The sequence below is a fragment of the Passer domesticus genome, chromosome 4 (genome assembly GCF_036417665.1).
Source record: "Passer domesticus isolate bPasDom1 chromosome 4, bPasDom1.hap1, whole genome shotgun sequence".
Lineage (NCBI taxonomy): Eukaryota > Metazoa > Chordata > Aves > Passeriformes > Passeridae > Passer > Passer domesticus.
Window position 1 is genome coordinate 45,980,004 of NC_087477.1, and position 22,129 is coordinate 46,002,132.

General features: G+C 36.6%; 1 long non-coding RNA gene across 1 annotated transcript in view; it reads right to left on the bottom strand.

Moving 5' to 3' along the window:
- LOC135299133 (uncharacterized) overlaps positions 1 to 22,129 on the bottom strand; it is a 73,512-nt gene that overhangs the window by 10,616 nt on the left and 40,767 nt on the right. Inside the window, exons 10-13 of the long non-coding RNA XR_010361177.1 lie at positions 18,517 to 18,725; positions 16,420 to 16,967; positions 12,414 to 12,615; positions 11,482 to 11,607 (exon numbers count right to left, since the gene is read on the bottom strand). This is a non-coding gene — a long non-coding RNA (uncharacterized LOC135299133). The remainder of the gene's footprint in view (positions 1 to 11,481; positions 11,608 to 12,413; positions 12,616 to 16,419; positions 16,968 to 18,516; positions 18,726 to 22,129) is intronic.

The window sequence follows — 22,129 nt, forward strand, 5'->3', positions numbered from 1 at the left end:
TAAAGCAGATTATAGATGATGACTATAACATTAACAGTGTTGAAGGTATTAAGCATGGGGTTTTATAGAAATAACAAACTTTGATTTATGTATTCTTTGGCACAAATGTAATATACCAACAGAACAAAGGCAGATATAAATTGAGATAATTTACAACAAAGGTTAACCCATGTATAGATGAAGCATTATTCAGAATACCAATCCACTTGCCTAGCATATGCATTGAGTCTACATTGATTCACAGTCACACTCAAACCACATAGATTTTTTTAAGTCATCATTGACTCATTGGCTCATTATTAGATAGTGATTGCACTATCTAATTTATTTAGCTGCATTTATTAGTTCCAAATGCTGTGTTCAGCACTGTCAGTTCTATTTGGATCTCGCCTACAACAGAGAATCACAACATTTTCTGAATGGACTTAGAGGGAAAAAATATTTTCTTAGATTGCCAGAATGCTTTCCTTTATACTGATGACTATTTGCAATGACATTTTAATGTGAACTTTTTGCATCTCAAAGACAAATAATCAATAAAAGAAAAAACCATATAGAGTATTACTGAGATGAAGAGCGAAATGAACACTTTATTAAAATTGCTCTTTATAGTTTTAGATTTACATATCAATAAATACTGAGGTCTGACATTAGAAAACACTCTGAGCTGAGCTGCAGCCGCAGCATCCTGCTGTTTCCTACCCAGTCTGCACACTGACTTCATAGGAAAGGACTGTCCCAAGGGTTCTCCCAGCAAGGCTGAAGCTATTTGGGCTGTGCTCACATCTCCAGCTGTCGGGACACCAGCACTGAACCCCAGTCCCATGTGCCCTCCACCACACCTGAACCAGATTTAGAGTCATTGCCTGGCTGAGAGTCCAGCCTGGGCAACATGAAGCTCGGGACAACTGTGACGGCAGTGTAGTCAAGGGAGGTAAATTATCCATGCAGAGGTGTTAGGATGCAGTGAGATCGGGTTTTTCACATTCTTAGAATGCATTTTTTAATCTTCCTACCATGATTTATATTTTCTGATGTAAGTAAGTTGTGGACAGGTAATCCTTCCTGCAGTGCTCCTGGTACTCCTCCTACAGGTAACCTTCCAGTCAGTGTGAGAAAGAAACAACCTGATGTCAACAGTCCTACCTAAATTTAAAGACATTCGTAGTACCTGGGTTTTCTATAGCTTGCTTATTCAAAAGAGGGGATATTTTCAGAGCTTACTGCTTGGCTTTAAGGTGATTAGTAATGACCATGCTAGTGCCCAGCAAAATGGACTCCAAGGAATATTAAAAAAAAATAACAAGAGTGTTGTTTGGTAGTATCTTCATTTTTTTTCCCCTCAGAGAGCCTAAGTAGTAAAATTAGAATACTAAGTTTTTTTCAAAAAACTGCTTTTGTAATATTGAGAAAAGATTGCATAATTTCTCTGTTTTTCTTTTATAGTGCTTCAAAAATTCAAATCATCTGCCAAGATAATAATTTTACTGCAGGAAGATAGTCTATAGGTTTATTTCTGTTCACTTTGGGTTTTTTTTCAGAGTATCTTTTCTACAGATTTTAGTAGCTTATGACCAACAATTGAATAATAAAAGCAATTTTAGTTAGGTGGGCAGATGGTAAATGGATATTTCACAAATGTTAGAGTCCTTAATGAATTAAATAAGCACATAAATACACATAATTTGTTATCTTATTTCATATTGTATCAGATTTCATAGAATATTAATAATTTCTAAAGCACATTCTATTTTCCTATTTTCAAATAAGTAGGGAATCGTCACAAGTGCATTAAATAGGAAACAATAATTTAATAACTATGTGATCACAATTTGCAAATGCAGTCATATTTCGTAATTTGGCCAAGGTGGAAAGTCTTTTGCCACAGTTTCATAGAATGGGTTATATATGTAACTAAAACAGGCATAGTTCTGGCTTACTAAAAATATTATGAATATTTTATAGTAATCTTATTCAGTAATGGATTTTTAAATTTGTTAAATGAGAAGTTGTTTTTCATGCAAGGTAAAAAAAAATATATTTCCCTAAAATCCGTAAAAATGTAGGCAAATATTTCCAATATTTCCATTTAAAAATATAAACACAAAGAATGTTTAAACCCAAAGATTCAGAAGTGTAGACCAAGTCTTATGTTTCAGAGAGTGAGGTAATTGTATCTAGTTGTTTTGATTAAAGGCTTATTAAGTAGTCCTGTTAATAATGGAATCCCAAATTCACATTTGTATAGATATATCTTGATTGAAATGCTTCTTCTGTATACATACACACACAATCAAAGTCCTTTTTCAGTGTTTTCTCTATTAAAGAAAATATTTAGTTTTTAATTGCTCTTGGATTAGGTTTAACATATTTTAAAGGAATGCTTTCAGCCTCACCTTTGCCTGAAAACTACCATGACTACTGTTCTATTTTACTAACCTGTTAGTTTAATATATCATAAAATGATTGCAGAAACAGTATTTGTTCTGTTGGTTCATAAATTTTTTTTGAACATGACCTTTGCTTAGTGGTTTTGTTAAACTATCCAAAAATGTACACTCTATAGTGCATACTCTATTGCCTTCTGGATGCTTTGCTTGCATTAATGTCCCATTGCCCTTAAGTATTTCCATCACTATCATGCCGGATGGGTTTGAAAGATTCAGTTTTGTCAAAGTATTTAACACAATTTCTCCTGGGAGCTCCACTTCTGAACCATGGTAACATTGTGAGAAATCTTAGCTGCAGGAAGATGGGTAGGTTTGAGTGTGAGGTTTTTGTATTTATTCATATTACTAAGACAGAAAGGCAAAATCGAGGCAAAAGTCAAATATAGCAAACACAGTTAACCAACTTAAAAATTAATTTCAAAGGGATTAAAATTTAGGACATTCTACTTAAAACATGTTCTTAAAGGTGATGAAAAGTCCAGACCTCTTTGGAGTTAGATACTTAAAAAGATCCCCTAAAATTAAATGTATATTAATTTGGTTTATTAAAATATTGTGTATAAACTGAATCTACAACAGGATGGATTAGGTTCCCCTCTCTATCTAATTTTTCATTTACCACAAGTCTTTTGGGACCCATATGATACCACAAGTGTGAATTGCTATGACCCAAGGGATTATTTCAGGGTTAGTTTGCTTGCAGTGCCACAGACCATTGTAGTGGTACTACTGATGGAGTGACTTTTGTAAGTGGGATGAATGGAATAAGAAAGTGAAAGAACTTCTAAAGGTTATATCACTGCTAATTTCCCATTTTAAACATCAGAGTTTTGGAATAATGAGCTGCTGGGTCCACCCAATAAAAAATAAAAAAATAAAAAACAGGGATAGGGGGCAGGTTCAAGAGTTCAGTGAATTAATAGCTCCTAAAATGTTGCAGGTTCAGGGATCTGTATCCCAGAAAGTCACTCTGGTGCTCCATTATGTGGGTATGGGGAGATGGGAAGAAGATGGTGCGCCTCCAGGTGTCACAGATGCTGTGCTTGCACAGCATCCTCTTTGGAAATTTTCACAGCTGTAAGAAGAGGAGGCCTGAACCACCCAACTGTGATTTCAAAATAATCTCTGCTTGGAGAGGCAGACCATCCTAACTCTTTAATGCTGCTGAAACCTCTGGCTTCCTCTGTGTAGGTGGTAAATCATCTTCATAACCATAACTCTTTTTGCACCTGGGGAAAATTCAGCTTCATGCTCCAGGTGGACTGGACTAAGTCTTTGAGTACTTCTGTTCTTAAAAAAGTTCAGAAAAAAAAGACAATTTCCAACTTTTCCTTTGCCCTGTGAAGTCCCTGCTAATGCTTACATGGGCCAATTTGCAGAAAAGGCACACTACAAAGCTGTTTGGTCCTTTCTTGTGTGTTTGAGTGTTGATATAACAGGCTATGGCAGTGCCCATTCACCATTTTATCTTTCCACTGTTCTTTTATAGATAAGCTCCAAGGAGAAACACTCATCATCTCCTATTCCAAAACAGTTTTATCTTTGTAGCTACAAGTATATATAGGTATGTGACTGTATTTTGTATCAGCTACATCCTGCCTACTCACACAGCATGGTATCTGTTTTTACTAACCTACTAAGATATTATGACTTGGCAAGAAAATAATTTCTGGGCTAAAGTATTCATGTTTATGATGGTTAGCAGAAGACTTGAGTCAAAGAAATGTTCTAATTTTCTTATTCTGAATCTAGAAACCTATAAGCTTTTGACTCAAGTACATAGTACATGGCATTTCTGAAAAACAGGAGTCTGAGACTATGTCCATCTCATTGCACATATTGCATAATACTTAAGTTTAACTTGAGTATACTTTCCTCCTTACTTTTTAAAGTCCAAGCAAACATCAATGATGTATTTAAACACTTAGATGAGGAAGGACCAGGCTGCAACCTTGATTATTTATGTCGTTTATTTAATTATGTTCATATATGAGCTGTTTTGTACATCCTTAAATTCCTAACCCTCAGAATAAATCAAAGAGCTGACTTCTATCAGCAGCTGTCTCTTGTTTCACTTCAAAGGAACAAGTAATTCAGAGGGTGAGGAAAAGGCCAGAATTTATTCTTCTCAGTATAAAACTCCCATTTCTGTCAGTAAAAAAGAAAAAGTTAATGAAATGCCACCTTGTTACATATTCTGTCTGCTACCAATATTTTCGTAAAATGCCCATAAATCTGTTTATAGTGCATTCGGCTACCAGCCACAAGTATATGTCCTGTGAGCCATTGAAGTAATATAGGAAATATCCTGAATCACAAGTTTACAGAGCACATAGAATGTAGCTATCAGACTGTAATGGAAAAATTTGAAACTGTTTTGAATCTTTACCATCAAGAAGTCTATTGACTCTGTTTTATGGGAGGAAATAGGAGCTTTCTCAATATTCTTCTTACTCAGAATCTCACATATCTGTGATACATTGGGTGGCATTCCTGTTATGAAACTCCCTCAGACAAGCTATATTACAGCAGTAAATTCTAGATCTAGCCTACAACGTTGGAAAACATTCCTGAACAGATGGTTTCATTCAATAAAACATCAAAGTACCACAGTAAATAATGCTGTGGAATTTTTTGCCAGTCATTTTGCAGTGCCACATTAAACATTTCCAGAGGCAGCTTAAAGTGAAAGAGACAGAAACATTTGGCAATGAACAAAGTGCCATAGGGATGTTTGACTGGTGATGCTGAGACCAGAAAAAGAAATGAGTATCTGAGTGGCACTTCTTGGGATGGTTTTTGATTTGTAAAGAGCAGAGAGTGCAGGGCAGTTAGAGGTCATCTCCTCTTTCCCTTCCTCTTCCCCATTGCAAAGAACTTATGTGTCTCATGCTCTTTCCCCTGTTGACTTCTTTCTTTATGAGTTTGGAGAAGAGAAACTTGACATAATATTTGCTGACCTCACTTGAGTGTCTCCTCTATTTCGAGTCAGCGCATTCTACTGCCTGCAGGCATTAGCAGAACAGAGTGTCCTCGAAAATCAGTCAAAATCTTGAAGAACTGAATGAAACAGCACCAAAATGGAGTAAGATTGTGGAATTATCTGGCCTTGCCCATGTGTCTTAGGCTTCATATACTAAAAGTAGACTAGCTATCAGTACTTAGAGAATAGACTGTATCCAAAGAAAAAGGCAGCAAACAGAATTATCTAGTCAGTCTGACCAGCAATCCACAGGCTTCAGTGTCCTGGCAGTTAAACCAAAGAGCATGAAGCAATACATGGCAGTAAGCCTCAGGAAACAAATAAAAAATCAGTTCTTGGTTTGTAGTATCCTGCTATTGAAAGAGAAGAATGTGGGTTTTTACCTCTGAAAGTGCATTTTAGGAAGGACCACAGTTTTCAGATAATTCAGTGAATTAAGGATTAGGAGGTAACTCTACAAGAAAATATCTGTTTCTCTTTATATTATTGTAATGGGTACAGTACTGCAAAGATTAAATATGCAAGAATTTAGAAGTTGTAGGACTTCAAGCATAAAACCAAAATCAGCTAATGCAAAACATAGTAGCACTGCCTTGGAATTTTCTGAAGAAGATTTGAAATCTAAAGCTCCTTCCCATTAATATACAAGTTGAGGGAAGTTTTCTTCTCTTCCCTGTCTTCTTTGTCTCAAGGAACAGAAAAAAATTACCAGTTGCCCACTTCAACTAGCCTTGCTATGGCAGCAGCATTCACAGCTCTATCTTCTGCTGTATCTCTCTGCCATTTTTTTCACTATCATCTCCGAAAAACACAATTCAGCTGCAGCCAGAGCCACAGCAATCCCATGTCTACCTGCTTCCCAGTAGTTCCTGCACTGGATATGAATTCTCATTATGTAAGACACTCAGGCATGGGCCAAACAGCTGCTTTTTACAGAACAGCCTGTGTGAGTGAAGAACAGAGGCAAACCCAGCTCAAATGCAGAGACAGCGTGTGTCACTGTGTGACATGTCCAGGTCCCCAAGGATGTGGACATCGTGAGACCTGGAAGCTGTGGCTCCTCAGCCACGCAGTTTGCCTGGTTTCTCTCTCATCAGAATTCCAGTGGGCTAAAGATACAGAACTGTGATAAGAAGAGAACAGGCAAATAAAAGAGAAGCACAAAATGATGCAAACAATTTTTTAAGCATTCTGGCTGTATCTACCCAGGGGAAAAAAAAAAAAGAAAAAAAAGAAGAGGGAATCAGGTATAAACAGGACTTTTTTCTTCTTTATTCATGACACATTTTAATGAGATTTGAAATGAGCACAGGAAGACAGAGCAAGATAACAAGGTTATCTTCAACTCTGAATCTTCACACTATTTATGATGCTAAATTTGCAGGCTATGCTGCTCACTTACATTTCCATAAAGTAGCATAATAAAAGAAAATAGAACAACTAGATGGTAGCAATTTTTCTTCTGAATTGTCCTTTCTGAAAAAAATATATACAGTCCTCTGGGTTCTGATATTCTTTTTACCTCTGCAGAATAATGTCCCTTTTGTATTTTATTCTTTCTTTGTGCAGAGATAAAGAGAATGTATGTACATTCAGACTGCTACTCCCCTAAGTGATATGACTCATTCACACAAGCATCTGTACCCCTTAAGGGACTGACAGTGCCTTTTCCTCTTAAGTCATTAATTTTACTTTTCTGTTATACTGAAGAACTGCTAATAAAGTAACTTTTCTCAATTGATATTCAATCTCTTCTGTGCCCCTGCAGGCGTCTCTTCTTCTTCAGGACTAAAAGCACAATGTGTTGAACTCTCCCCACAGATGCCATGATGGAGGCATACATCTTCTAACATTCACTCCACCTTCTTGAAATATCATCTGTTTTGCAGATTACAAATTGGGACTAAGGGCAGGCAGTAGGGTCTGCAACAGTAAGAAGTTTTAAATGCTTCCTGCTACCATCCAACTTACACCTGTGTCTGCAATAGTACAGCTACAAGCTGGCTAGCTGTTTTCTAAAGCAATTTTCCCCTAAAGCTCTCTGCTGTAGTTATTACATAAAATCTCATGGCTTCATTTGAATTTAGATACCTTTCCTCTGTGTTCCCAAGTAAATCTTAGGAGCAGCCTTCAAGTTATGGGAAACTAGAAAAATACATTTCACCAGTTCCATGATACCATTAATATATTAAAAATAAATGAACAAATAAATGAAGGCATGCAAAGGAGAGCATGCCTTTTTAATTACATTTTTGTTCTTTGTGACTCTCATAATATTGCTAACAATTAAGTTTTCTGGGCTTTTAATGTGAGGTTGAAGAAGTTAACAGCAAAAGAGTATGGAGTCCATCATGTTTGATCCAGTTTACACTGGTATGAATTGATATCCTAAGTCTTTCCCATGTTTATTACAAATGTCAGCATTTTTAAAGGTGAGGATCAAGATAGCTAACACAAATATTAATTGATTTAACAGTAAAGGGAGATTGCAATCAGTAATGGGTGACATATTCCCTCAGCCCTTTCAGAAGAGGTGTAAAGGTAGATAATATATTACTGAAAACATGACACAGGTAATTGTAAGATTAATTGGAAATTGAGTTCTCTCATCTCTGCTGAATGGAAAACATCCCATTTGCCTTACCAGTCTTTGATCAGTATACCTGTCTTTGCAGAGACTAATAAGACAACATAAAAGCAAGTAAAAGTTCATATTTTAAGTAGTTTCTCTAGTGTTTCCGACACTTGTGAAACAAAGGGAGTACTAAATATTGATAATCATATCATTTCAAAGAGAAATAGCCATTTTTTTCTCATGTATTACTCACTTCAATTAATCCCGAGAGTAGTGCAATGTGCAGTGATTCTTTTCTGTGGAAAGTCATTTAAAGGTTTAAATAACTGAAGGTTCAGAAACTACACATATACCAGCATCAATCATCATAGCACCACTTTAAAATACCACTTTCTTTGAAATCACTGCTTGTATTAAAAATAAGGCAATAAGGTACTTACTGAATATAATGGTTTTTAAAAATATGTAAACTGTGCTGATGGGATGTATCTGATTAATGAAAACTAGGTGAATGTAAAGTTCTGAGACTGTAAAGTGGCTGTACATGTCAGTGCAATATAAGATCTGACAGCCTTTTAAACCTCAAGTGGTGAAAAAAGAGCAAGGATTAGGAGGATTTGTTGAACACAGCAGGAATATGTTTTGGTGAACTCAATCATTTTTCTGAATAATTTTTCTTCCACTGTGTAGAAAACATGCAAAGAAATATTCTAAGCATCCTACATGTCTGGTCAAAATGGACCAAGAAAAAGATCCAATACATTCTGAATGTCAGTAGCAGCGTTCCTTCCAGGCCTCTACATGTAATACTGCCCCCAAGGAACATTCCAGCTGGAACCTCTAAGACTGAAGGGAAATACCAGTTTTGTTAGCAGAGTGTACCAGCCTAGTCCACATTTTGAGGTCTTATGCTTTTCTTAAGTGGCCTTACCAAGAACATATTTTTAGGTAATCATATGGCCAAACTGAGGGTCTGCAGATGAGTTGTCAAGAGTGAATGCTTTGATCCAGCTATTTGCATCCCCTTTAAAGGCACAGATATTATTCCTACTTTCTTAGCATCAGAAATAAAATTATTGTGTTCACATGGTATGACAAAGTGAAGCCCACCAACATGCAACGTCCATGCCCATCCAAGACATATTTGGTATCTTTTTCCCAGCTTAAGTAGTAAGGCCAGCCAGCCAGGGCTGCACCACTGAACAGGTATCTCAGAGACCAGTGTTTATTGTTTGTGGTCAGTTTAGAGGAGAAAACCAGCTTCTACAACATCAGATACACTTTGTAATTATTCTGATATATACATATAAAAGAGGGCCACATGCACAGACGTCTAGTTAATGATAGTCTTTCAAGATAAGAAGCATTGTTACCTTCTGGAGGCTACCTCAATACTCATGACCTTATCAAAAAGCACTTAGATATCATCTAATAGATAGTTCAGATGGTGAATAAGGCATATTTGTGTGGATAGTGCAATAATTGGTAATTTTTCATTATATCCAGAGAACATAGACATGATGAAGAGAATAGCATGATCCCTAGAAGAACACACAAATGGTATTTCTCAAGTGAAGCTATATTAAAGCAGGGCAGCTTGTAATAACAAAACAATGACAATGAAATATAAGTGAAAAAAAAAATCACGAAATGTGTCTGGCACAAAATAATTTGGTCCCAGAGGTTCTTTTGCTTTGGAACCCAGAATAGAAAACTTCACTTAAATTTACGATCAATAATCATCAGCTATCACATACTGAAACTCATGCTAAGAAACTAGACAAAGGGCTAAAATCCAGTGTTTAGGTTTTTATTTTGCTATCCAGGCTGAAATGATCAACAATTATAACCATTAATAAACAAAGAGCTATTAGGAGGGCAGCACAAACAAATTATCTGACAGAGTTTGTTGCCTTATTCCTTCTCACATTTTTTAAATGATCTATATAAAGAGTGCTGGAAAACACTGTTCATTAGCTTGTATTGTCTTATGTGTCAAACAGATTTAGATTATTTTATTCTGCTTATAATCATTTGGCTTCCCCCAGATTTCTTTAACAGAGTTACTTTAGGATTTAATTTAGTTTAGTGGGGTTTTTTTCTAACTATGACCAATCAATAACACTTCACTTAACACATTATGTGAGCACTGCATTTTGGTACCCCTCTGTTTACAATGCAGCTTCAACTACTTGCCTTTCATTATTAATACAGCAAAGTCTAGTAGCTTATATGGTTCTTTCTTATAAACTGTGTGTGGAAAGAAGACATGAGTTAAGAAGATGCTTGCACCCTTATAGAAGTAAATATCCTTTGGCATTTTGAACCTTACTCAGTTATGTTAGATATTTAGTGCCTCTGTTGTGTTTACAGCTGAGGTGAAGAATGAGCTGGGTAAGAGTCAGTAGCACTTGAGGCATGGTAGTTCATGCATGTTCCATCCCATATTAGAGCTCCATTCTGTTAGGGGCTGTAGAAAACACCTGTGGTAGTCACCCTCTTATGAAGGGTTTTCAGACTGCCAGCTGAGAAAAGAGGGAAGTATTACTGCACTTTTGGGAACAACAAGCATTGGAAGATAAAAGCTAAAAATCATAATTGACCTCAAATCATATTTCCCCGAGGAAAGAATCAGGCAGAAATTCTTCCCTTATCACTAGCTGAGCTGGCTCCCAACTGTCAGGGTCAGGTCAGGTGAACTTCGTCACCATCAGATAGCCAAATATTGGCTTACACAGATTGCTGGTAAATGTAAAGACACTTCAGTGAGCTCTTCATTGAGGCACAACATAACAATTCCCAGTAAGATACCAATTGGTAAATTTTATTTCTACTTCTAAATTTCACAAAGATATGCATCTTTTCTCTATGTAGTGTTTATGCTCTATACCTCAGAACCAGAAGTCTTAACAAAACCACCATCACATAGCTAACAAGAAAGAGAAGGTAAGCTGACTTGACAGACACAAACTATTGAACCTTTAATTTTGTAAATGTAGATTAGAAATTATATCAGCCCAGATATGCTGGAACCACTACTGCAAGCTACAGCTATGTCCAGTTTTCCTTTCTTCTGTCAGGAAGGATGGTGAGTTTTGAACAAAAGCACAGGAGGAAAGGAAAAGGAAGAGTATGTGTGCATGTGTGTGTGAGAAACAGACTTCCAAACTCTCAAGCTCTCTAGTGCCTTTATAGAGCACTGCAGCTATCAGCAATTTACCCTTGGAAAAGGAGCTGTCAAGTAAATGTCTTCCTATTCACACCATGTGGTAGGTAAAAATCCTGAGCTGATCCGTGCCTCATGATTGCGCAGACAGGTCTCTTCCCTGCAATCAGCGTTGCTGAAAAACTGATTTTTGTGGTAGTGCCAATCTGATGGTACTAAAATAAAATCTCCTAGACCCTCTGACAATAAAAAATTATCTAAGTGAAAGGAAAAAAGAGTATGAAAAGAATTATAGACTTCTACTTACCTTTAAAATTGTAGAAACATTTTTTCCCAGTAAGTAAATAGTCCTTTTTATTTTTGCTTTCATTAAGCATACTTTGGAGGACTATGATGTTCTTTACCACAGCAGACCACATTGCATCAGCTGCTTCTGAAGAAGACAAAAAGCCTTATCAAGGGAATGTGGAATAGAAGACAGTCAAAGTGAAATCAGGTTAAAGTGTCATTCACATTATTGAATCAAATGCTAACAGAATATTGACATATTCTGCAACCTTTGACCTTTTTAGATTTTCATCTAAAATGAACAATGTCCATGTCTTCTGGGTAGAAAATATTCAGTTATGGGTATGCTACTGAGTGGTGATATCTGTACAGAAATGTAGGAGATATTTCTTCCTTCTTGTTTTCTTTGGCTCGAACACTGCTGTTCCAATTTGTGATGTTGCATTGTGCTTGGCCAAGTGGAGATACGATACAAACCTGGCTACTGCAAGTTATAGAGTGGGATAGCTGTTCCCTTATGTAGCATTTTCTTAATAACTTCACTGCATCAACCTGTGAACAAAACATCAGCTAGTCCCTTATAATTATCACCTCCCTTCCATTTGTAACTCTCCTCTAGTTTTCCATGTTAAAACATGGAATAAATAATTTATTCTGAGGTACATTTTAATATGGAAGGGTTAACTAAATTTACATCCCATCTCATCACATTTAAATTTATAATGAATGATAATTAGTGAGTAAAAGAGGTAAACATTCTAAAAAAATTAAAGAACCATGATTCTTGAAAAGCACCATGAACTTCACAGGAGAAAAATTCAAATAATAATTAAAAAAAAAACATCTCCTTCTAATCCTTGAGGTTTTTAAAGATGAAGTCAGTATAAGTTTTCCTCCTACTTAGAGTATCAGTGCTGGAGGAGAGGAAATAAGTCTCCTGCTTTCACTTACCAGAGACTTTGTACTGAAAGATAGCACCTTTGATATCATTATATATTGAAAATGTGGGAGCAAGCTGCTTGCAATCAGGCATAGAGGTTTTTTCACCTTAAGTGAAGATCAGGCAGATCCTGTGTGCTCTGGGGCAGAGGGGGCAGAAATCACATTGTCCTCCCATGGGCAGCACACTTCAGGGTTACAAACATAAAACCTGCTGAGAGTAAAAATGATGTTGGAATTTTAGCAAGTTTTGGCTCGGGAGCCTAAGAGGGATAGTGGAAAGCACAATCAATTTGTTTTTCAGGAAATAGCCAGACTGATTCATGGGATGAAGCCACCAGCAGATCATGCATGAACTCATGCAAGAATACATAAAGATGCTGAGAGTCTGTGGAACATGGAAGTTTCAGCAATTGTGAGGAAATATCTCCTGAGCTAAAGAAGCCTTACAAATTTGTCTCAGAAAAAAAGAAATTTCTGAAAGACACATTACATAAGAATCTAAACTTATTGAATAAAGGCACCCATAGGCACCTATCTGGCAATATCTTGTCCAATTCTGAAGGAAGGCCCCTTAGCTCAGATGACTATCCTATTTCACTTTCTATTAAATATAGCTGGCACATGGCAGGGCAGATTGTGATTCAAAGAGCCTTTAGTCCTAGAATAAGGATTCTGACCACTGAAAAAATAATTTAAATCCATAATCTTACTGTCTTCACAAACCTGATGCCTTTGAAACTTGAAAAATCTTTGTTCCTGTAGTTTAAAAATACAGGCAACAAACAGAAATTGCATGGAACTAAGTTAATAGAATAAATTTTAAGAAGGAAGAGATATATCTGGCTGGTATAAAACCCACAAATGAACACAATTAAATAGTCAAACTTGAGGAAATAAAGCACCTTTGACTACCTCTTAATTCCATGTGCCACATCACCATTCATTTTGTTATAAATATAACATATAAATACACAGAGGTCTTTTACATCATTGGTGTAAGTCACTGTTATACTGCTTATATATAATTTTCTCCAGAAGGCAGGAAATATTAGCGTATTATCTCAATAGTTATTCCATGTTAAATCAAATAATAAGTAACTCCAAATTTGAAGCCCATATTTCTTTAAAGAATCTTTTGTACATGCCTCACTGAGGAAAAATGCATATATTTATCACTTCAAAAGAAAAATCTTTGTGATATATATCACTAGAATTAGAAGAATATATAAAAATTGAAATGTTGGGGGCTTGCTGCAGAGGTTGCAGCACTGCTGCTGCATTGTAATGCTGGCACAGCATGGGCTGCAGCCTGGCCAAGCTGCACCCTAAAAAACAACTATTTCTTTTCAGATGTTTAGAAGCCAGGCTCTTTTTCAAGCTCCTCTTCCCTTTTGAACATCAATTCACTGCCTTGTTTCTAAGCAGGCATCCACCAGCTTATACATTCAGATACAGTCACAGATGGTTCGGAGACCAATCTGCAATTTACCATAAGAAAGTTCAGCTGATTTAATAATGAGCACGATGAAATGTAAGTACAGCCCACGCTGAGTGGATTAAGGAATGGCCAACTGACAGCCCTGAAAAGCATCTGCCAGTGAGGGAACTGTCACAGAACAAGGATTTTTTTTTTTTTTCTCATAGCAATGCCCAGTTTCTTCTATCCAACCCTTACAAAAAAAAAAAAAAAATCACTCGTACTTTTTGTGAATCTTTCAAAACTGGAACCTGCACCTGAAGAAGGTCTAAGGTATCATTTAAATGTGAAACCTAAATTATGGCACAAACCCCTAATCTTGCTAAACTTTAAGAAAATCTCACCCTAGAGCTTTCCCAGCCACATTTTAACTTCAAAGTTTCCAAGATGTGAGAGATCTACACTTTTTCAGAATGGACTCTTTTTAACCACTCTGATATCTATTTTTTACTTCAACTGCTCAAGCTCGAAGTCAGCACAGCTAAGACACAGCACAGCAGCTGCAAAAGGACACTCACAAAATGTAGTTGATGACACCCACCTATGAAAAACTGATTAAAAATTGTTTATTGTTTATGTTAGACTTGCTCAATATTACATGTAAAACAAAAATTTTAATGCCAATTATTTGGTATAATAAATACCTGAGGGATTTTTTCTGATATAAGCCTATCTCAATGACTAAGTGTATCTTGCCTATTTTAGGAGTGTATTTTAAGTAGCGTGACATATTAGCAGTAGATAAAGGGTTCTTTTTTATATCTGTGCAATTCTGTTTCCCTTGCTGTCCTAACTGGAATCAAGTAAATATGACTTCTCATGCCATTTGGAGATTTTTGGTTTGGTTTTGGTTTGTTCTTTTTGTTTTAATTTTCCAAAGCTTTTCACACCTACATTGGAAAAAGGTTACAAAGTAATACTCCCTAATTCCATGGTAGTAAAGTCTCAGAAATATCTAATTTGTTTTCAGAGAAAGTTTGTTCTATTCTTCTCCCTCATAAAGGACAAATGGCATCACATACAATCTAATTCTGGGCACATTTTGCTGTTTATTAAATTACTCATGACCTTCACATATGGATGATTGATTTCAATAATTAATATAATTACTACATAGGGGGTTTTTGTTTATGATTATAGTAACATTTTATCTGAAGTTTCTGAATGTAAGCCATTGCCAGAATACATTCTTCACAATAGCATGTTCTTTTTCTATAACTCTATATCTGTATCTTCCCATTTTTTTTTATTTTTGTGTGTCTGTTATCTCCCCTAAATAAGGAAAGGCTAACTAGTTATTGAAATGTCTTTGTGTTTTTCATACAAAAGAACAGATGTATAATACATAATTTTTCTTTTTCTCACTAAAACTGTAGGTTCTTCATCCAGGATGCAACAGGAACTTCAAAAGTACAATTTACTATCTATCATTAATGTAAGGATGATAGGCACCTGTGATTTTCCACAGATATTCCGAAACTGCAGTTAATAAATATTTCAAGTACAGTTTTGTCACGATGAATAGAATTAAATAAAGGTATCCCTAATAAAGCTTAGAAGCAGAAAGTAAGGCAGTATTATTACTTACACCACCCAGGGAGGAAAAAAACTCCAAACATACAGTGGAGAAAAGAATTTGTAGAATCTTAGCATCAAAGAATGGTTAAGGCTGGAAGGGACTTTCAAGATCATCTAGTTCCAACACCTCTGCCTGGGCAGGGACACCTTTCAGTAGATCAGACTGCTCAAGGCCTCATCCAACCTGTTCTTGAACACTTCAAGGCATTGGGCATCCACAACTTCCCTAAGCAACCTCTTCCAGTACCTCTCAACACTCTAAGTAAAGAATTTCTTGCTAACATCTAATCTAATCTAATCTAAGCCTGCCCTCACTCAATTTAAAACTATTGCCCTTGTGCTGCCATTATCTGCTCGTGTAAAAACTCCCTCATCCTCTGTTTGATAAATCCCCTTGAGGTACTGGAAAGTTGCATTGAGGTCTCCTTGGAGCCTTCTCTTCTCCAGGTTGAACAAGCCCAACCCTCTGTTGCAGGAGGGAGTGGGAGCTTCAGATAAAATTAATTTGAGAAGCCCTCCCTTTGAATCATGAGGTGCAGAAAGGACCCCCTTGTAAAGTCCTCTGAAAGGAGCCTAGAGGCAAATGAAGCCAATCTTAGCCTCAGACTGTCAATGGTTTAAGTCTAAGAAATTATAGAGCTTTGACAACCTTTGCACAGCTTTGTCCTGCAGGATTAATGATAATGATAGCAAACTAGGCATATTTATATAAAAACAAATCATTTGTTATGAAAAATGACTAAACAGAAATATGTTAATCAGAATTATTTACTAAACTCTATAAAACCAAAAAAATACTAGTATAGTATGGTATAGTACAGTACAGTATAGTATAGTACAGTACAGTATAGTATAGTATAGTCTAAGACACTTCATTATATCAAAGCAATTATATTAAAGCAATGACATTAAAGCTGGGAAAAAGAAACAATAATTGAAGTAGAAATTGATGTAACTCACCCATATCACTGACCAGGGCAAAATCTCTTTCATTCAGCCTGTCGTCATAGGAGAGATACTCCCACATCTGATCACCATCATAGTCCTTCTCTGAACCTCTTTTAACAGATAAATGTCTTTCTTATGTTGAAGACCCCAAATCTGAATGCAGTGCTCCAGGTGGGGTCACAAGAGGACAGAGTAGAGGAAAGCATGACCTCCCTCGACCTGGTGGCCGCCCCTCTTTTGATGCAGCCCAGGATGCACTTGGCTTCCTGGGCTGTGAGGGCTCACTGTTGGCTCATGTCCAGCTTTTCATCCAGTAGAACCCCAGCTCTTTCTCTGCAGGGCTGTTGTTGATTACTTCTACTCTCAGTCACATCTCAGATTGCCTCAACCCAAGTGCAGCCCATTGCACTTGGACTTGAACTTCATGAGTCCCTCGTGGGCCCACTTTTCAAATTTGTCTAGGTTCCTTTGGATGGCATTCCATCCTTCTGTTGTGTCAACTGCACCACTTAGTTTCATGTCACCTACAAACTTGTCAAGGGTGCTCTTGATCCCACTGTCTGTGAAAAAAAAGCATGATGTTTATTGAGCATTTTATAAATGTTTCCCTAATAGGTGTTCCATTCCCCCAATGAAAACATCTGCATGCAGCTTTTATTGAATGGGCAAATGATTGTAATGTCTGTCTTCAGATGCTATTTAACTACAGAACAAAAATAACAGAACACAAGTCCATAACAAAGGCAAGTCAGAAATACTTCATAAATCACAGTATTAAAAGAAGCACAGACAGCAGTACTTTGAGCAAGTTCTTACTGCGTCCAGGATCTTGCAAGTAGGTCACAGTTTGATACAACAAAAATACTCTCTGTTCTGTATCTGAGGCTGGACTCTGACTATTCATTTAACATCTTGTTCAAGCTTGATGCTTACTATTTGGGAACTGGAAGTACAAGATGGGACCAGAGAAAAACTTTTGGTATCTTCTACTAGTTTCTTCAGAATTCAGTGGAGAAATCTACTTTCTGATCAGATTGCTTCTAATTTGAAATGGCAAAGTTTCTAATTTATTGCCAGGAATAACATTAAGTAGCTTCAAAGTTTTGACAAGTATTTTTCAAGATTTCTTAACTTGTAGTAAATTGAAGAGGAGACAAAGAGAGAGATAAGATAGGTGCTTATTTTGCACCTGGTTCAATATGTGGTGAGATTGTTTCATAGTTCCCCCACAATTAGGACCAGTCAATGTGTAGTTTGGTGGCTGATCAGTGGTATTCATGCAAAAGAGCTCTACTGCATGTGACATTGCCATTCTTGCTGGCAAAGTTTAGAAAGCAGTCTAATCTTGTAAATCACATTTGTCATTTTTAGTGGTGGGATTATCCTGACCATAGGACAGACTTGCACTTTTTGTCCAAATTCTAGTTCTCTTTTGGCCCTGTTTTTGTGAATATAATGTCTCCAGCCATTACCAGTAGTGAATTACAGATGACTTTATAATTATTTCTAACTCACAAGTATTTCAGTGATGCATTTGGAAATATGGTATCTCAGCTTCTGTGACAGCCAGGCTAAGGATAGAGAGGAGAGGTTCTCAGCTTCAGAGCAGGGAGTCACAAAGCTCTGAAATATTGTCTGAAACACTATCAATATTAAGGCCTGCCCTTTAATCACATAAGCTGTGAATATGACTCTCCAAGCTCTACTTCAGGGAAATACAGCCAAGTCCCAGTCTAGGAATAGTGCATATTCATCATACAGAAATATTCCTGCCAAGCATTTTTATTTGCTTCACAATAGCATCTAAGAAAAAGGGGTTCACAGAGGATGATGGATAAACACAGATGACCCATGTGTCATGGGTCAAACTCCAGTTACAATGAAGACCTGCTCAGCACATCACTAGTGAATAAACCCCCAATATTTACTTCAGGGTGAACTGAGCTGTTCTCTTGGCTGTCTTGCCTAGCTCTCCATCTCACACCAAGGGAGGGCAGACACTTGGAAGCAGATAGCTGAACTCAGATGTTTTAATCCTCTCCCTTCCAGGGTAACCTTATAAAACAGAGGGGAAACAGCTATAAAGAAACATCCATAGTACAAACCTACCACAAGCCAGTTTGATGTGTCTGAGACAAGCTGTGTCAACAGCAATGAAACTGCAGCCCCCAGTGCTGCCCAGCCAGCTGGCTTCATCCATAGCCTGACCTCAGGGACTGCCTCTGAGGAAGCAGTTTGGTTTTCCTTCCTCTGTTGCATTGAGACTGCCAAATCCAGCCCAGCTGTGAGGATGCCTTTATGACTCAGAGAATTTTCATCTAAAAAGAACCAGATATATTATATTCATTTGGTTATTGCTAGCATAAAAAAAAGAATGAAGAAACACTGAATCACAACCAGGCCTGGCATAAGTACAGACTGCCCCAAAATAACTACTTGGCTTCCCTCTGCAATTCAGTATGCATCCATTCACCAGTAGGCTTTGTCTGGGAGCCAGTTTGGAGCTCATGGGCTAAGTGTTACAGGCCAAATCAATTTTGATTATTTATTTTTTTCAAATCAGTTGCTGTGAGACAATACACAGTAATTTGCTAAAGTTGCAGTGTTCTACAAATACTCCAGCTACACCCCAGTCACTAATCCTATAACCTTAGTAAAAATCATAATAGAAAAGAAAAACAAACAAAATCAGATTGCCTAGAAAGCAGCTTTTTAAAATCAAATGCTACTGCTAACTCAGTGGTCAGGTTTTATTTTTAATACTTTTCTATTCTTTGAAACTGAGAAGAATGAAGGCCTATAAAATATGATATTCAGTAACATTTTTCCTGTCTAAATAAGGAGAAATAACTTTATTGCTTTTTTGTGTGTGTGTGCGCATGAATTTACAGTGTTCTCTGTATTTCCAAAAAGAAGCTCCATTCCAGTAATATCTCTCTTCCTTCTATAAAACGTGGATAGAAACATTCTCTGGGAATATTGGATGAATTAGAATGAGATCAAAATAATGCAAAAAATGAAATGTTTATTCTCTGACTTTACAATGTTCATACATATCTATCCTTTATTTTTTTAGCAAATGCAGCTTTTTAGCCATCTTTTCTGCTGGAATCTAAAATTATTGTTTCATCTCACCCAAAAACATTTGACAGCAACCACTGCAGCCAGTCATGGTATCCTTGATTTCCCTAAGACACAGCACCCTTAGATGCGTCTAAATATATACATGTTTGGTCATATATATCACTGTTTTAAGTTACAAACATAAAAAAGTTACAAACAGGTGTTAGAAACAAGACTAGAATTTTCTTGTGTTTCCCTTAATTATTGAATCATCTCCTTTCTGATTTGCCTATTTCTGTATTTAAAAAACTTTTATGCATACATTGCTCTGCCTCTCTAAGACACACGAGTTCATGGTTGGTGTAAGCATGTAATTGGACACATTAAGTTGGTGTACAAACTCTACCTTGGAGACCAGCAAATACATCCCATATCTAGGCCTTGATCCTCTTTTGGTAAAGGATACAGACTGCACTCACCCATCAAAGTGCTCACTTACAGGTCTATTCCATGGGTAGGTAAGGCATTAGTTGCCACTACACTCTTACTATTAAGGCAGACAGGCTGTTTGCAGGTGCATCATAAAGAAGGAGGGGTAGTGAGAAAAATCTTATCTGTGGTAGGAAAAGCTTTCCAGCAAGACAAGATTTCCCACCATTCTAAGGATTAAATTTATTACAATTATTATATAATAGAATTATAGAATTATATTGTATTATATAATTAATTATTAATAATACTGCCAGTAATTACTGGCAAAAGACAGTTTCCTGTCTCCTTTTAACACAAGAATGTTAAATTTATGTTTTGGACAAGTAACATTTTATTCATTAATAAAATAAATTGATAAATAAATAAGAAAAAAAGGCAAACAGTTAAGTTCTTGCCAGTTTTAATTTGCATCTCTCTGTCCAGAAATGGTTCAAGAACGAATTCAGTAATGAAATCAGAGTTTTAAAAAAACTTATAATGGTTTATGTGCTGAACTTCACCGTCCTTTGCCTTCACAGAACCCATAGAGGTGCCTGATAGATCCAGACTCAGAGAGGATTAAAAACAAATGATCTGGAGTTGGTTAGAAGCAAACTCTGAGGGTAGGGGGGGACACATAAAAACTTCTGCCCCCCCTTTTTTTTTCAGTAGCTACATGGCTAAGGAGCCATTAATTCCACCTTGAAGCAGTTGTTCAATTGTCCAGAGGGAAAACCACTTAGTTTTACACATTTAGTTTGATGATACGAATTTCATGCCCTGTACATATACTCAAATAGTATATGTACAATAAATGGTATCATTTATTGCACATATATCGATGCATAAATACCAAACCTCAGCTATATGTTAAAGACAGGTTCCTAAGTAGTGCTGATGTCTCCTGGAAAATAATAAAATAATTGGCACAGTGCACCATGATGCTAGCCTTGGAAATTATTGGGCTTTCAACCATGTCTTTCCTTCAGATTATATGCTGAAGGATTCTAATATTTTTCTTTATCTTGGGGAGGGTGGATTTTTTTTATGTTTCTGAAAATGTAAGCTGGAAGAATCAGACTCTTAACAGCTGGAAGCCCAGAGTTGCCTACAGCAGCCATTAACAGCGGTTGCCACAGATCTCAATCACTCCTTTGTGGAATATGAACTGGGTCCTGGTACCTCCTTTATTCCACACATATAACTGCCACACCAAGGATCAATGTATTTCAGGACTCAGTAATGCCTAAATGCAGTCCCCGAAATCTGGAGATTAAAAATGCACATTTCATTAATTTTTTAATAAGTTTATATTTTGGTAACGGTCGTGCTACACAGCATTACAGACATAGTGGATAAATGTCAAATATTAGAAGATATAAAAAGCACCTATGTAATTTAAACTCTATTGATAACTGAGTTATGTTAAGAACAAATCCATGCACAATAATCATCTTGCATTCATCTATTAGTCTGCCCATGGTTCTGTGCGGCACTCAGACTGCCTTTGATTTTGCTGCATAGAACATTTTTCATCCATGAAGTAGTACAACCTTATTAAAAATTAATTTAGAAATATGTTTAAAAATTAAAAATATTTATGAATTACAGCTGCAATGATACAGATCTTAGACAATAAGATTTGCTAAGTTGGAAAAAAGTAATGTGAAGATCTCTGCTTCTACCTGTTCAGCTGTGAATATTTCTGGTGACACTATCAGCAGACTTGCAGATCTCTTGAACTGAACAAATTATTGCTTTGCTCTTGTTCCTGCTGTGTTTGCCAGGAACCACCCGTGCAGCAAAAGAATTATTTTTTGTCACTTTATCCTCAAGACTTTGGGATTAGCTGGTATTCTGAAAGGTTTTTTCTTTTTTTGGTAGTTGCATAAATAGATAAATAAAAAAAGGAAAAAAATAAATCAAAAAACCCTAAGCCTTGTTTCCTCTCCCAGTGGGCTCTTACCTTTTCTCCACCAGAAACCAGAAGGCTGAACAGAAGCCAGAACAATGTCAAACTAACCTGAGAAACTTCTAGCTCTTTGTCATCCTCTGAACAGATGACTTTCAAGTTTCGTGTGATTTGTTAAGAATGGCCCACAACAACTGAAGGGTTGCTTGTGCCAAGTTATTTCATTTACAATTAGCTTGCAGTAAGCTGCCTAGACAAAACCAGGCTTTGTTTTTG